General features: G+C 36.4%; 1 long non-coding RNA gene across 1 annotated transcript in view; it reads right to left on the bottom strand.

The window, feature by feature from the left end:
• LOC120308953 overlaps window positions 1–15,733 on the bottom strand; it is a 34,657-nt gene extending 18,924 nt beyond the window's left edge. Inside the window, exons 1-3 of the long non-coding RNA XR_005556967.1 lie at window positions 15,674–15,733; window positions 1,204–1,432; window positions 415–615 (exon numbers count right to left, since the gene is read on the bottom strand). This is a non-coding gene — a long non-coding RNA (uncharacterized LOC120308953). The remainder of the gene's footprint in view (window positions 1–414; window positions 616–1,203; window positions 1,433–15,673) is intronic.
• Window positions 15,734–16,180: the final 447 nt, after the last annotated feature.

The following is a 16,180-nucleotide window of genomic DNA, read 5'->3' as shown; positions in this document are numbered from 1 at the left end:
CCAATTCACCCTGGCTTACAATGGAAATTTCAGTCCCATTTGTGGTCATAAATCAAGGACTACCTTTATATTATCTCCCAGAACATTTGGAGATCAGCATTAGATCCATTACTGGAGTATTCATGGGTTTCAAACTCAATTTCACACTTGTATGAAATTAATTTGTCTATCTGTTTACAATGTGGTTGCCTGTGGTTGTTTATGCTTTGCCAGAATATAATTGTACAACTTCTTCTTTTAATTAACTATCCTTGCTTAATTGTCAAAAAAAGAAAAAGAAATATAATCAGACTCCAGGCCATTTCACAGCCACACTCACTGACTTGTTAAATCTGTATGTCAAGCAGGAACCAATTTACATAACATTTTTATCCTATCACTATAACATCCTATTTTTTCACATGGTGTACTCACTCATCCATGTCTTCTTGACAGCTTTCCCTCTTCATATTCCATTCCTGATCCTTCAAGTCTGTGGTCATGACTTCTGGGTTTTTGCAATTTCCATGTGCTTTCAAGATAACTATGCTTTAATATATCAATATCAAACCTCTTGCCAGTTGTTTCTGACAGCATTGTCAGCCTATGTCAGACTGAGTCTGCTTGCTTGAATTTCTAGGAGTTGAGATAAAATAACCCAAGAGGGCAAGAAAATAAAAAGGAAGCAAAGAAATTCCTTCATTCAATGTGATTAGAACCAGCGATGAATTAAATTCTTGAAAGAAAAAGAAAAGAAAAAAGAGATGGTGCTGGGCCTTGTACTGTCCTGAACACAAGGGGTTTTTAAGTAAATTTTAAAAATTAATATTTAAAAATTTTAAAAATCTATTTTCACGTACAAATTTCTGAATGACTTCATGATTAATTTTTAAAACTGATTCATGTATACATTTCTAGACAATCTATGAACAAGCTCTGCAGAAGTAAATTCTAAATTCCTCCTTCTTCTTGTTGTAAAATGCAGGAGTCCCCACCCATCCACCCCTGTTCCATGGATCAGTACCAGGCCATGGCATGACAGCAACTGGGCTGCACAAACGAGCAAAGACCCATCCACAAGATGCAGGCAGCACACAAAACCACACTCCCTCCAGTCTGCAGAAAAATCTCTCTCCATGGAACCAGTCCCTGGTGCCCAAAAGGTTGGAGATATAATGTCTGTATATAGCGCTTACATTTTAAACAAAGCAGAGAATGGAGTACCTTAACTGATTGACTGAAAGGCTTAGATCAAGTAGGTTACCCCAAAATAAGGAAAGATTCTATGTGTCTTCGAAGTCCTCTTAATCTTTCATTTTGCTTCTCAGGTTCCCGGAATTCCTTCTCTGCCAAGCTACACATCTGGAATTTTGTTAGGCTGCTCACTTGGTGGCTTTAATGTCTTTACTTTGGTAAATCACTAAAGCTATTTTCACATAGGTGACAAATACATCTGTAAAACAAATAAAATACTTAGTTTCAACTGTGAAAAAGCAGTAAAGTTTTGAGAATAAAGCATCACTCAATGATAAAGTTTAGAATTATCCCCAATCCATTTTTAAATGGGGAAGGAGGGGGAGGAGGAGGCTGAAATTTTAGAGACCAACTTCTAGCTTGAATCAATTTCTGGGTTTGAAAATGAAATGGCCTAAAGTACAAAGCAGCTTCATATGTCTATTTTTGTTTAGTGAATTATTTTACATGTTGTACTTCTCTCCACAATAGCCAGGGGCTATAGATACATATTTTAGTTATAATAAACAAATCTAAATTCATATTTAAAGTACACTTTAAGATTTCTCTAGAAATGATATTTCTGTTTGAATTGTGTGACACTTTAGCAGACAGTATGTGGTTATAGCTGGTTTTCTTAAAGGGGGAGAGACTTGTCTGTGACCATTTTGAGAACAGCACAGCTGGAAAGACAAATGTTGCCCTAACCTCCACCCACTGGAATCTGGTTGTCGGTTTAGTTAACATACCCGCTGGCTATTTAAACTGATCACTTAAGGAGTCAATAGCAAATTAAGTTGTTGTAAATTCCTTCACTCCCATCTCCTGCCAACAGCTGGCTCCCCTGCCTTTGTATTTCTCAATTAACTGACATCCAATTTTGCACAGATAGCATATGAAAGAATTAACTTTAGGAAACCAGCGAATACATGTGCCTTTTCTTCATCAAAAAGAGAGAAATGCTTCCCACCCACTCCAAGAGTTTAGCTTGACAATATTCAAATGTCTTGGTTGCAGGATATTCTTTCTCTATCACCTTTTCGGTGAAGGGACCATGCTTCTTTAAAAATATATTAGAATCCAGTCAGAATTGAAGGAGCTTCTTGGATGAGAAGTGAAATGTCTTCAAGGAAAAACAAAGTCCAATTGTCTTTTGAAAAAGCACCTTTGGGACAACTATGACCTGGATGACTGAGAATCTCCATAGACAGTTAGAACTCACAATTATCTCATGTGGTGTGATGTTCACTGGATCTGATTTTCAGGGTCAACTTTAGATATTTGACTGCTTGAATCAGAGCAGCAAATAGGCCCATCTCAAGCCAAGTACTCTCTTCTTCCCCACGCACCCAACAACTAATGAAATAACCAATCATCTGCTAGACTTTCATGCTATATGTTTCTGTACTGGATAGAAGGAATGACCTTGAAGAACAGAAGGAAGAGCTGCTAGGAAGATAATGGTAAGATCAAAGAAACTTGAGTCCAGGCCAGAACTTAATCTGAGAAAGCATCTCAGAAAGTATTCTTCCTAGTTTACATGAAGCTAAGGAAAAGTAAAAAAAAAAAAGATGTGGAGACTCTAGAAAGAGTACAGAGAAGAACAACAAACATGATCAGGGGACTGGAGGCTAAAGCATATGAAGAACAGTTGCTGGAATTGGGTATGTCTAATTTAATGAAGAGAAGGACGAGGGGTGACATGATAGCAATGTTCCAATATCTCAGGAGTTGCCACAATGAAGAGGGGGTCAACCTATTCTCCAAAACACCTGAAGGCAGGACAAGAAGCAATGGATGGAAACTAATCAAGGAGAGAAGCAATCTAGAACTAGGGAGAAATTTCCTGATAGTTAGAACAACTAATCAGTGGAACAACTTGCCTCCTGAATTTGTGAATGCTCCAAAACTGGAAGTTTTTAAGAAGAAATTGGACAACCATTTGTCTGAAATGGTATAGGGTTTCCTGCCTGAGTAGGGGGTTGGACAAAAAGACCTCCTAAGTCCCTTCCAACTCTGTTATTCTATTCTATATAATAAAATTAATATTAGGTTATATGACTTTGGTTTCCTAATCTGGTCTATCTTGAAGGGCTGACAGTTACCTGTGGTAGTTATCTCCTTTGCTTAACAATATTGGTAGGTCTGCATGGAAAAATGTGTTCCAATATGTGGAGGCATGCATATGATCCTTGGAAAAGATATGGATAGTTTAAGAAGTTGCAGACAGTTGATAGTTATAGTATATAACTGCCATACATTCTAAGTCATGTTTTTGCCTTTAGATCTGAAGTGCTCTTCGACTGTTATGCATTGCTGATTTCAGAAACTTCTGTCTTTGCTGGTCCTCTTAAAAAATAAGCATTACAGACTTCCTATGTAAGATGAAATTATGAGTAAGCCCATAACATTTTGAGTGTATTTTTTTAAAAAAAAAAAAACTAATTCCAACAGGATATTCCCAATTTACGTTCTATGTAATAACATAGGCTATTTGTTGAATCAGAATTATTGGCTCAAAAAAGGTCATTTGCCTTGCTCCTGACCAGAGCACAGATTTTTTTCTCCTCAAATATAAAAGTCTTGACATGGCTTTGGAAAGGTCTGAATATTTGACTAATTCTACTGTGACTTTAACGTGTAACACTTACGTTTGAGAAATGATGCCTTTATCTAGTTATCAACTCCAGAAAAATGACTTTTGCCAATTACCGCAGTTGCTAGCTTTTACCAATCTTTACAATCCAGTTTGGAAAATTCTATATTTAGACTTATTGTTCTTCCATTAGATGCATAGCCTGTGGTTTATGAATAGAACTGGATAGGTTATATTGAAATTGAATAGTCTGGTGGGGTTTTGGTCCAAGTCTGCAGGGTTTCATTACCTAGCCAGCTGTGGTTTCAGAGTCAACATTTTCTTTCTTATAATGTACTATTTTTAAAACTCTGATGAGAGCCTTCTAATCCAATTATTCTCTGTAGAAGTTCTCCACCTTATCAACTTCATCAGTAATTTTCATCCTATGCTGTTTCTCTCTCTGTCACTTGATCTGTTGTGTGAAGGCAGACATTGAACATTCATCATCTCACACTAAGCTACTCCATGCCCTCTTCTACAGAGTTAGGACTTCAGTTTAAAAGAAGGGAAATACCAGTCACAATTGTCTGAATATTTGTCCTAGTTAACTGTCTCATAATAATTTTAAACAAAAAACACAGAGCCTACTTTTGCTAGTATGATGACACAAGATCTAGAAGACCAGAAGAACCACCAGCAAGTCATCCAGTTCATAGTTGCTCCAAAGGTGCTTTTTCAAAAGACAACTGGACTTTGTTTTTCCTTGAAGACATTTTGTTTCTCATCCAAGAAGCTTCTTTGGATTGAATGGTGGACAATAGAAGGATTTATATTCCCTGCAGTTATCTGGTTGTTAGAACTCTTTCAGGGAGTTGTTGAGGCCACCTGGAAATTTATCTGTGCCCTCAGAATCACCTGAATAATACAAAAAGTTCCACACCCATTTGCACTATTCAGGTGAACCTGAGGACACAGATAAACCTCCAAATAGCCTCAACAACTCTCTGAAAGAGTGCTAACAACCAGATGACTGCAAGGTATATAAATCCTTCCATCCTCTATCGTTCAGTCAGAACTGAAGAAACATCTTGGATAAGAAGTGAAACATCTTCATGGACAAACAAAGTCCAGTTGCCCTTTTGAAAAAGCACCTTGGGACAATCACCCAATGTATTCTGCATTGAGTCAAATTTTGACATATAATATCTATGCATGCTACTGTGCCACTTCTGTGTGCTTATTCTATAGACCAGTCATTTCTAATGGGGCACTTTCCAGCTGAAGCTTAAGTAGTATTATAATGTGCTCAAGACTTGTATCCTATCACCACATATATTTAATGGAAGCATAGATCATAATTTAATAAACCCATAGGGAGGAATTTAATGCCAGTGGCATTATTGTACATCCACCCAGTTTAATAATTACAAATTTATTCTTTGCTGTTCATCCTAGCCATCACTTGAGAAATTATTAGCTATATAGCAAGTGAAGTTGGCATTTTTAATAATGGCATAAATGGCATTAAAATTTCTTTATGGCTGTGAGACCTGACTGGCTAGAGTTGAAGTGTGATAAACTATATAGTTTTAGCCATCACTATCTATATTACATCCTTGACACTGGTATCAAATTTCCAATAATGATCTGAAATGAGAAAGTCTGAAGACTTTCATTTGAATCTAATAACTATTTAATGAAAGATTCAACTATGGATTATAATCAAAACATTTTTATTTTTATTTTGGAAGGGGCAAAACTGGATGAAATGTAAAGAATTTAATTAAAATTTGGCAACTGAAACTAGATCAGTTGTGGGTTGAGAATGCTTGACAACCAGAACCCAAAGTTGACTTTCACCAGCTTCAATCAATCTCCATTAAAATGCCCCTGTGGTATATTCACCTAACAATTGCATCTAATCATGTGAGTACAGACAAATTATAAAATAAATAAACATCCCTGAGTGGATGAGTATAGAGATTAGATAAGCTCTACCCAAATTAATGATTAAATACAGTTGCTTTTCTGAAGTAAGACTTGGGGCTATATAGGGCACTACTTATAAATTGCTATTATAACTTTATCTTCCCTTTGATTTGTAATAAGCTTCTTTTAAGAAACAAAGTTCCTTGAGCCACTGGAGGATTATTCTCTCCATATAGACAATGAACATATGTATAAAATTAACAGGCTTGCCTTACAGAATAGACTAGAATATTATTTATTGGCCAAGTGTGGTTGGACCCACAAGAAATTTGTCTCTGGTGCATAAGCTCTCAGTGTACATACAAGCAACAGTGATAAATCATGATTATAATCAACATAGAAATACATTCATCATAAATCATAAGATGCAACACTTAATGATAGTCATAGAATACTAGATAGGTAAACAACATACATCATACTAGGATATTAAATGAAACAATATCAATCATAAGATACAAGCAACAAAGTTATAGTCATAAGAAGATAAGGAGATAGGTAATAGGAAAGATGATAATAATAATAATAATACAGGTTTACTAAACAGTTTGACAGTGTTGTAGGAATTAGTTGTTTAGCAGAGTGACAGCATGGGCATTATTAGGCATATCCTAATTTCATTAATATATGGTTCACGGGTATCATGCTCATGACAAAAGCAGCATTGTGTCCTCATTCAAAAATAGTGTGTCATAACAAATGAACAAAAGTGGTTCAGTTCCAATGGTCTAATGTTAACCCATTTCACTCTGCTGATATGGTTTAAATGCAACTCTTCATTCTTTAGCTCAAACATAGTTGTCAAGACATGACAAGTGTATCCTATAATCTGCAAAGCAAGAAAGAATATTGAACATACAATCCAATCTCTCCAAGACTTAGGGCCAATCTAGAAGCTGCATATTTAATCCATGGTAGATTTCTGTCATCACATACAGTATGAAGTATAAGTCAGGAGCCAAATTTGCAATTCAAGATTTGAAGATAACAAAATTAGATTTAAACCATTTTTGAATTTAATAACTAATGAAAGATTTGACTTTAGACTATAATCAAAATCTATTTATTTATTTATTTATTTATTTATTGAGTGGACAAAATTGGATGAAATGACAGATTCATTGAATCAAAAAATTTTCAACCTCATAGTTATAAAGGTTTATCACAATAAAATTCTGAAACATTTCTCCTGACCGCTTTAAAAGTAAATATAAGGAAAGGACCATGAGTAATTTCCAAACTGTCCAACAAAGAGCTTGTACAATTAATTATGTCAATTCAGTGAAGAAAATGTACTACTCCAATGTAAAAAAAAATGCTATTTAAAATATATATTTTACCACGTTCTTAATGTTCACTTGCTTTATTGGCTGCCAAGTCTCCATGCTTTCTTTAAACTTCAGAGCACACCATATTATGGAAACAATGCAGTCTACATTGCTTCTGTTTTAGTTTCATCCTAACTTCATGTATCAAATCCTAAAATATGGACAACTCATAACTATAATTAATAAAAAAAAATAAAGTTGTTTCATAATTGGGCTCATTTTCATAAAGCATCTGAAAAAGCTGGCATAAGTCTTGCCAACTTTAACTAGAAAAGACCATTTCATCATTCCATCAATGATTCTGTTTAAAAAAAAAAAAAAACAGACTTTCACTGTTCCACTGATGAATTTATTTATTTTTTTTAAAAAAAGACTTCAGGATCCCCCCTCCCACTAGAACCTAGGATGAATGGCCACTGAAGGTAGTGACTAGTAACTAAAAAGGCAGAACAGAATAAGGAGTAATTCTGCCACAGCAAACAGCAGACTCTTGGGGTGGAGAAGATTGCCCAGAGTAGAATGAAGTTCAATAGATGAATCAGAATTGATAGGGAGCTGGAAATTCTACTTGTGATGCTTAGCAGGAAACATCTGGCAGAGATTGCCTTCCTGGTGGTCTGGGAGAGAATATCATATGTTTTGCCCTAAAAAAATGTTACTCATGCACATGCTAGGATTACCTGGTCATGTGGATTATAGAACCAAAATTCCCCAAAACCAACAACACATGAGATATTTCTGAGTAGTTTCTTTATTAGTGTTTGCCTACAGACAGAATCTTGCCAGATTAAAACATAACCATAGATAAACTATAGATATATTCTGAGAACTGCTAGGTGGGGGCACCATCTTAAGTCCTCTTCCTACTTACCAGACTTTCCAAGCTCTGCTGCCTCTTTTGCCCTCCTGGGACTTGAAACTACTTGCCCCCACTGTTTACAGAAACACGCAGACAGGAGAACATGTGAACCCTAATTTGCTATGACCATCCTCACAGTACTAAACAGTGGTTTCACATTACAGTACATGCAAATGTAGCCCTATGCACCTTAACCCATCCTTTGCAAGAACTAGAAACTGGATTCCTCAAGTATTTTGTAATATAAACAAAGCCAGTTTAATAAGCGTGTCATCTTCTGAAAGTATTTTCTTGTGGGTAAAGTAGCTATCATTTTCTGGACGGCAGCCTAACTTTAATAAAAGTGACTCCAACAGAATGAGAAAGAACTTCAGGCTGGAAATTATGAAAACAAACAATTGACCACAGTTCAATTTTGTGGTGCAGGAAGCGATGAAGAGATGCAAAACTAGAACAAAACCCTGCCAAGTCTTGTGAAGAATCAATTGATTTTTAAGCACAAACAAACACTCAGGGCATTCATAAGACCCTGTGTTTTCTAATGCTAAGCTCTAATAGCCAAATTGGTAGTTAATTTTAAATTCTAATTACCAAACAATAGATTTTATTTCTATAAATAGTCAGGCACCTTAGGGAAAACATTCAACAAAATATACAGACAACATGGCTGGAATGTTTGATGGACACTATTCCTCCCAAAGACACATTTTATTGCATTTATTATTTCTGTGGTAGTCACTGAATTTTTATTCGTTTTGTCTTGGTGTCTATGGCCTTCTTCGTTGCAAACTCCAAAATTGGGGGAACAATTCATTTCTCAAAGGGATCATATTCTAAATGAAGGCAAATCTAATTTTGTTCACTGGCATTATTATATAAGTCTAGCCTATGCAAAGTGGTGTTTTAAATCTTATACACAATGAAGTAGATTTTCAAGAATGTTCTGTTTATGTAATTGCTCAGAATTATCCAATAAATTTATCACACTGTTTGGTCCTTCACTGAAATAGACTGCAGATCCTTAGCTATTACTTACTGAAGGAATAGGCAAGTTGCCAAATTCAGTCTATTTTCACGTAGCCTTCAACTGAATTACAAAAAGCTGAGCTAGTGATCTGTTCAGAAATCTGTTAAGAGGTCTCAGGCCCTTCATTCAATTTGCTGCCTGGGAAACAGATGAAAAAGTATTTTAAAGGGTGGAAGAAAAGCCACATTAGAAAAAAAAAAGTCATGTCCAAACACAGTTCCCAGCCATTTCTTAAACGTTCTCTGCCTATGTAAGTTTCTACATTATATTCAGAGTGCTTAAGAATTTCTTTTAAATTTATATTTCATTAGTTTTTGAGTTTGCTGTGTTCTTTGAGGTGTTAGATGATGTGTTATAGTTTTTTGATTGGCATATTTTTATCAATCTGAAAGTTTAATCACACTGCCAACTGGACAACCATCTGGGTGGTAAGGATAAATGATGTGACCTGTATTCTGCCTTCTTCCACAGGTGTATTTTCCTGCTGTGTTTTCAAATTATATTGTTTTCCTGCCATCCATTTTATCTGCAGCATGTTACTTTCTTCCAGACCAATCCAGGGGCTTTGATTGGCTACTTCAGAGGTAGGAATATCTCTTCAATAGATTCAGTGCTTACTACTTAGTGCTGCTTGTTCAAAACTTGGACAATGTTGATATTTATTAAGCATATTTCTATACTGCTGCAATCAAAACAATTTTTAATAGCTCCCATAGAAAAAAATGCAATATAAAACACATCCATATTCTCTCTCTTTGCAGTTCAAAGACCCATCAAAGGCATTTTCTCATGTTATTTTTCCTTGCAATTTTACTAAAGCAAGGAACCCATACATATTTTCAGAGGTAACTGTATAATTGGAGATGAAGCTTTTGCAAGTAGATACTAACTAGATACAGGAACACCTTTCTTCAGGCAAAAAAAAAAAAAAAAAATTCCATAGGGCATTTGCCATCTCAGTTGTGCCACCTTGGAATATTTGGTACTTTTCCAAAATTTCAACTTACATTTAGTTTTCTATATGTTTAATTTTGCTTAATGCTGAAACAATTGTGAAATAAAAATCAACATACTCTCACCCAATAAAAAAGAACAGATGAAATAAAGTAGATACATAAAATACTGAAATTCCCCATATACACCTACACATCTAGACCCATAAAGTCTTCCAAAAGAAGATCTCATTTTTGAAACCCAAGATCTGGACAAATGGATAATGTTCTTGAAGAAAGGTGCCAACAGTATTCATCTGATAATGTGTAATAAAAACATACCAACCAAGAAGAAAATATAGAATGATGCCCCAAAGCCTGGATTTTGTATTCTAAACTTCACAGTTTCCCTTCTATAACTTTTTCAAGAAAGAGCAATAACACATTTTCTTTTGTCCCTTCTCTCATCTTTGAAAAAGTTCCATATTGCTGGAGATGCATCGAGGCATTTCCTTAAACAAATTATGTGGTTTTGTTCTTAACCTTGGGGTACAGGTTCAGCTATGGATTGCTGGAGGACTTTTGTTTCTGGATTTCTTATCATGTACCACCCATGTCTGGATCCAGGTTTTCCAATGATACAGGGTGTGGCTTCCAGGCTGCCATTTAAGATCCAGCATCAATCTTTATTTTAAAAAATCACTTATGGCTACCAGCCATTTCCTGAATGGATCTTGGCTAGCCTTTCCCTTACCATATTTTATAAAACAAATAGAATCCTGGATGCCATTTTCAGTCAGAAATCAAAAGGTTTTAATACCAGACTCATGATGAATAGAAGCCAAAAAAAAAAAAAACCTGGGGGTAGGGGGATACAGAAAAAAATCCTGAAAAATATAGGAAAGAGTAAAACTGTGTGTGACATCCAGTCATGTGTGTTTTGAATTACTGTGCATTAATGAAATGTTTTGTGAACCATTTTAAGTAAGTGGAAGAGACTAGTGGAATGAAACAATATAATCCACTACAGTGAAAACATGCATGCCCTCAGGGAAGAAAAGTTGTAGTTTTGTTTGCCATACCATAGCTTCCCAAGAAAGGGGGGGGGGTGTTGTTTATTATTTTGTATGTGAATTCAGGCAATTGACTAAAGAGTAAGTATAAAAGCAGAAAGGCATGGCAAGGAATGTTGGGTAGCCACTTTCTTTCAGTAGGAAAGCATAAAAGTAATTGTATTTATAATTTATGAGTTTATTATCACTCATATAGGTTTTTGTCATTATTGTCTTTAATATTTTATTGCTTCTCTCCCATTGGAGTTGAGCAGCTATAATCAGTCGTGTAATCGTAACCTCTAACTGTACCAAAAAAACAAAAGAGAAATAAACAGCTTGCTTTTTCATAACTTTGTACCTTCTTTTTGTAATTTTGCTGTAGGAAACAATAAAGTTGGAAGGAATACATATAAAAGAGAAAAAAAGGGTTAAAAATGATTGATTGATTGATTGATTGATTGGTTGATTGATTATTTTATTTAAATGTTTACAGCGTGTCCACTTTCTCAAGTACAGTAACTCATGCAGATTACAATCCATAAATAATACTGTTAACCCACAATGCAATAAATAACACATCTGAGGCTATACATCAGGGGTGTCCAAGCTTGGCAACTTTAACACCTGTTGACTTCAACTCCCAGAATTCCCCAATCAGCCATGGTTGCTGGGGAATTCTGGGAGTTGAAGTCCACAGGTCTTAAAGTTGCCAAGCTTGGACACCTCTGCCGTAAATGAACAGTGTTAGCACCTCCCTGGCTTCCAGGCAAAAATGGAAACCCCCATTTTTAAGTCATAAAAGACACAAACTTGATAGCAAAGTCCCGTTCCCACTTTGCAATGAAGTAAAGTTAGCAATAACATGTTGCTATATTCAGATTTTGCTGCTGGGGAAAATACATAGCAATGTTTTTGGTTCCTTTGAACACACTGTCTTAAAAATCAATAATATATGATCTACTGCAGCTCAATCTTTCATCAAAGCATATTTCAAGACCTCATGAAAGCAAGCAATTGCTATAAGTTGTCATTTCCAAATCAATCATATTATGCAATTCATGAGTCCTGGTTGATTCTCTCACCTATTACATAGGAACACAGCATTTATCACATACACATAGACACATGGATTGATTTTCAACTGCATCTTGCCATGCACTATAAACCACTATAAATGTGTCCCATTTAAACATCCAAACCACAACAGACAGCAGAACAAAAAGAACCACACACACCCTGCCCTTTTGGACCAAACTCCCATACATGGATAATTAGAAGCACCGAAAAACACTCTCACACACAGATAGCAAAGGAAAGAGGCAGCTGTTTGGCCTCGTGCTGTTTGTCTCGACCTCTTCCATTTCCAATTTCACCAATGAAAACTTTTTTTAAAAAAATGGTTTGGAACAATAAACAAGAGAAATGTAATATAAACAATCTGTGGCACAATGAGAATAAAATGTAAGCAGTCAAAAGTGCTGGGGAGGGTTTATATGTTGTGTTCTGTTGTGTGTTTTTTTAACTCACTAGTTATCATTTTGGAGTAGATTTGTCTTCCCTCTTTGTTAGACAAATGCAGTGCTTTTTTTCTAAAAAAAAAAAAAAAAGGTGCCGGAACTCACACATGTCATACAACCCGCCTTGCCTACCCTACAAGGTTCCATCCAAAAAAGGTGCCAGAACTCCGTTCTGAGCGTTCTGTGAGAAAGAAGACCCTGGATAAATGAATAGTAGAAACTCAGTCAGTGGCAGAACAGGGTTGTCCCAGGGAACCCCAGGCCTCTCTTAAGTTCATTTAGAGCATTGTTTCTCAACTTTGACAACTTTAAGAAATATGGACTTCAAGTCCAAGAATTAATCAGCCAACCCCATCATAAAATATGGAAGACACTATTCAAGAACTTATATTGTGATCATTTTTATAATTTAGGCAAAGAAATGCTAGCTAACCCTGATGCCATTTTCTTCCCTTGTTAGTCTAACTTCCATAATCTTCTCGTTCATGACTCAATCATTCAGATATTCTGATTCCTTCTGTGCCCTCATTCTTTCTTCCTTGCCATGCCTTGTGCGTCCGAATGGAGACAGAGAAAAAGAAATTGAATATAATGGGAGCAGCCTTAGGTAAGGATAGGTTTGGAGAAATAAGCCTATCATGGATCACATATATTGCTTTTTTCTTGATTGATTGATTGGTTGGTTGGTTGGTTGGTTGGTTGGTTGGTTGGTTGGTTGGTTGGCTGACTGATTTTCCTGCTTTTTCCTGCTTTTATCCTTTTTACAAATAACTCAAGGCAGCCAACATGTACAACACATCTTCTTACTCCTATTTTCCCCACAACAAAAACCTTGTAAGGTGGGTTGGGCTGAGTGACTGGCCCAAAGTCACCCAGTTTGGTTTCATTGCTAAGGAAGGACTTGAAGTCGTGGTTTCCCACTTTCTAGCCTGATGCCTTAAACACGAGACCAAATTGGAATATACAAATAGTCCTGGAAAATGTGGCTAAGGTAGTTGAATGTATAATATAACATCAAACTAAATGAAACCTATTAATAGTCCAGTCATGGTATATCTACCAGAAAATAGAATTAGATTGTATTTGACCCATAGTTAGGAGACCATTATTTCTGGGGGGAAAGTTTCACTGCTGTTTCTCAAAATCTGTCACTAGACCTCTTCTTCTAGAGCCATACTTGGGTTGTGGTAGAAGCAGCAGCACATTTTTACTTGTGTTAATGTGCACCTATTTGAAGATGCCAAGTGAATTGGAAGCTTGGTCTGCAATTAGAATACAAATGAGACAGGGGAGATTCTTACAAAGCCAGAGCTCTAATATTAAGGAAAACCATTCAAATGGCTAATAAAGATAAGTTTCCACAAACTGTTTGAAAATTTACTAGGAATGTGTCCTTTTAACTTTCTTTTGCTTCTGATGAAAAGTAGTTAACATCCAGATGGAGTGAAAAATGAATCACTGGGGAACTTTCATTGAGCATAACCAAATGTTAAAAGAATTATTTGGAGGTTAATATTCTGTGGAGTTCTTGGTTTGAACCTGGTTGCTTGTCTGCAAATATATCATTACCCAACTAGGCAACATTATAAGTGCTAGTCACTGTGGGATTGACTGCCTACTTATACATATACAGTACATTTATTTATTTAGGTAGGCAACTTTATATATAATAGCTTGCTATCTATAAAGTAATGAAATGTCTGCAAGCAAATTATCATTGTCTCCCTAATCAATAACTGCGCATAAACTTCAGACTAGTTATTGATTAGGGAGACAATGATATTGTTGGAACTTAAGCAGGTTCTTTCCCTTCCAAATCTTTTGTGTGGCAAAGTATGACCCAACAAAAGAGAAAATATATAGCTCAGGGTTGAACCGTGGTGCTCTCTGAGCTTGGCAATTTGCTTGCAGATATTTCATTACTTTATAGATAGCAAGCTATTGGAGAAAAGAATCCAGAAAGCATCTCACTCCATTTACAAAACTGAATTAGTAGCCATGCTCTTTAATATTTAACAATAAGATTAAAGTCAATTAACAGGAGTTTCTCAGTTTTCAGTTGCTTGTGAAACAAGTCACAGCTTAGGCCTCCTCCACTGCCCCCATCCATGCCATCCCTTGTCCTTGGTTATGTGGTTCACTATGCTTATTAAGAATCTATAAAACTAACCAGCTAATAAAACTATGTGAAAGCATATCCTTGAGCAAAGCAAAAGCAAAAAATGTATATGGAAATTAAATTTTTGGCCTTGGCCATAAATTTTGAAAAACCTGACTCTCAAGTTAGAATGTTGGTCTTTAATGTTTTTTTTTTTTTAAATTTCAGCAGGTATACAAAAAGACACAGTATATATTAAACAGAGCACAACCATATTTGTCTAAATAGATATGGGGAAATCAGAATATACTGTAATATATTATATTTATTCTTCTCCTTCTTGTGCCATATCCATTATCGGACATTGGCGATCATGTTGGCGATCATGTTTTTATCAGCAGCCGCACGAAAAAGTGCTGCTGAGTTTTGTCCAAACCAGTCCCTTAGATTTTGAAGCCATGATGTTTTCTGCTGCCTGGACCTCATTTGCCTTCAATCTTTCCCTGGAGGATTAAATGGAATATGCCGTATTTTTCTGGGTGTCGCATCACATGTCCGAAATATTCTAATTTTCATTTTTTAATTGTTTTGATGATTTCGCTTGGCTTTCCCAGGTGACTTATCACCTCCTCATTTCTGATCTTGTCAACCTAGCTTATATATAACAGCCACCTGTAAATCCACATTTCAAATGCTTCTAGTCTCTTCAGGTGGCCTTCTGCCAGAGACCAACTCTCTACTCCATAGAGCAGGATAGAAAAAATATAGCATCTGACAAGCCTGATTTTCAGTCTTAGGCTTATGTCATGACTACAGAAGACCTTTTTCATTTTGAAGAATGCTGTTTGAACTTTCTCTATCCTTGTCTTTACTTCAGTGGTCATGTCCCAGCTTTCATATAGATTAGAACCGAGGTGCGCGATCCTTTTAACTTTTTCTAGTGGTATTCCTTCTGAATTTATTGATGGTAAATTATATTTATTGTATAAATATAATAAAACAAGAATACCATTATATAACATTAAACAGATACAGATCCGTTAAGTTAAAATGTATGCAAAAAGGGGCGTTGTCTTACCTGAACGCCTTTTCTCACGCACAAAAGGGCCTCCGAGGGCTTCAGTCACACACAAAATGGCCGCCGATGACTTCAGGCACACTCAAAATGGCCACCAAGGCTTCAGCCCACACAAAATGGCCGCCGGTGACTTCAGCCACCCACAAAATGGCCACCAGTGACTTCAGGCACACTCAAAATGGCCACCAGTGACTTCTGCCACTCACAAAATGGCCGCCGAGGGCCTCAACCACATACAAAATGGCCACCAGGGGCTTCAGCCACACCCAAAATGGCCGCCGGGAGGCAATTCAAAATGGCGGCCGCCAATTTTGCACCCTAAAAAACGGCTGTTGGAAGAAGGCCTTGAGGCCTAGGGTCTAAGCTGCAACGAGCCCTCGTTCAGGTGAATCGCCTGGGCTCCTAAAGCAGCTGGTGGCATGTGATTAGGCCGGCTGGAAAAGCTGTCGTCCAAGGCCTGACAGGCCCTCCCGGCTCTGAAAATTGGGCCGCGCCCAAATTCTCACC

This window comes from Crotalus tigris, unplaced genomic scaffold (assembly GCF_016545835.1).
Source record: "Crotalus tigris isolate CLP2741 ecotype Arizona unplaced genomic scaffold, ASM1654583v1 scf7180000017973.899353, whole genome shotgun sequence".
In the NCBI taxonomy this organism is placed as follows: Eukaryota; Metazoa; Chordata; class Lepidosauria; order Squamata; family Viperidae; genus Crotalus; species Crotalus tigris.
This window is presented reverse-complemented; position numbering and strand designations above follow the sequence as displayed.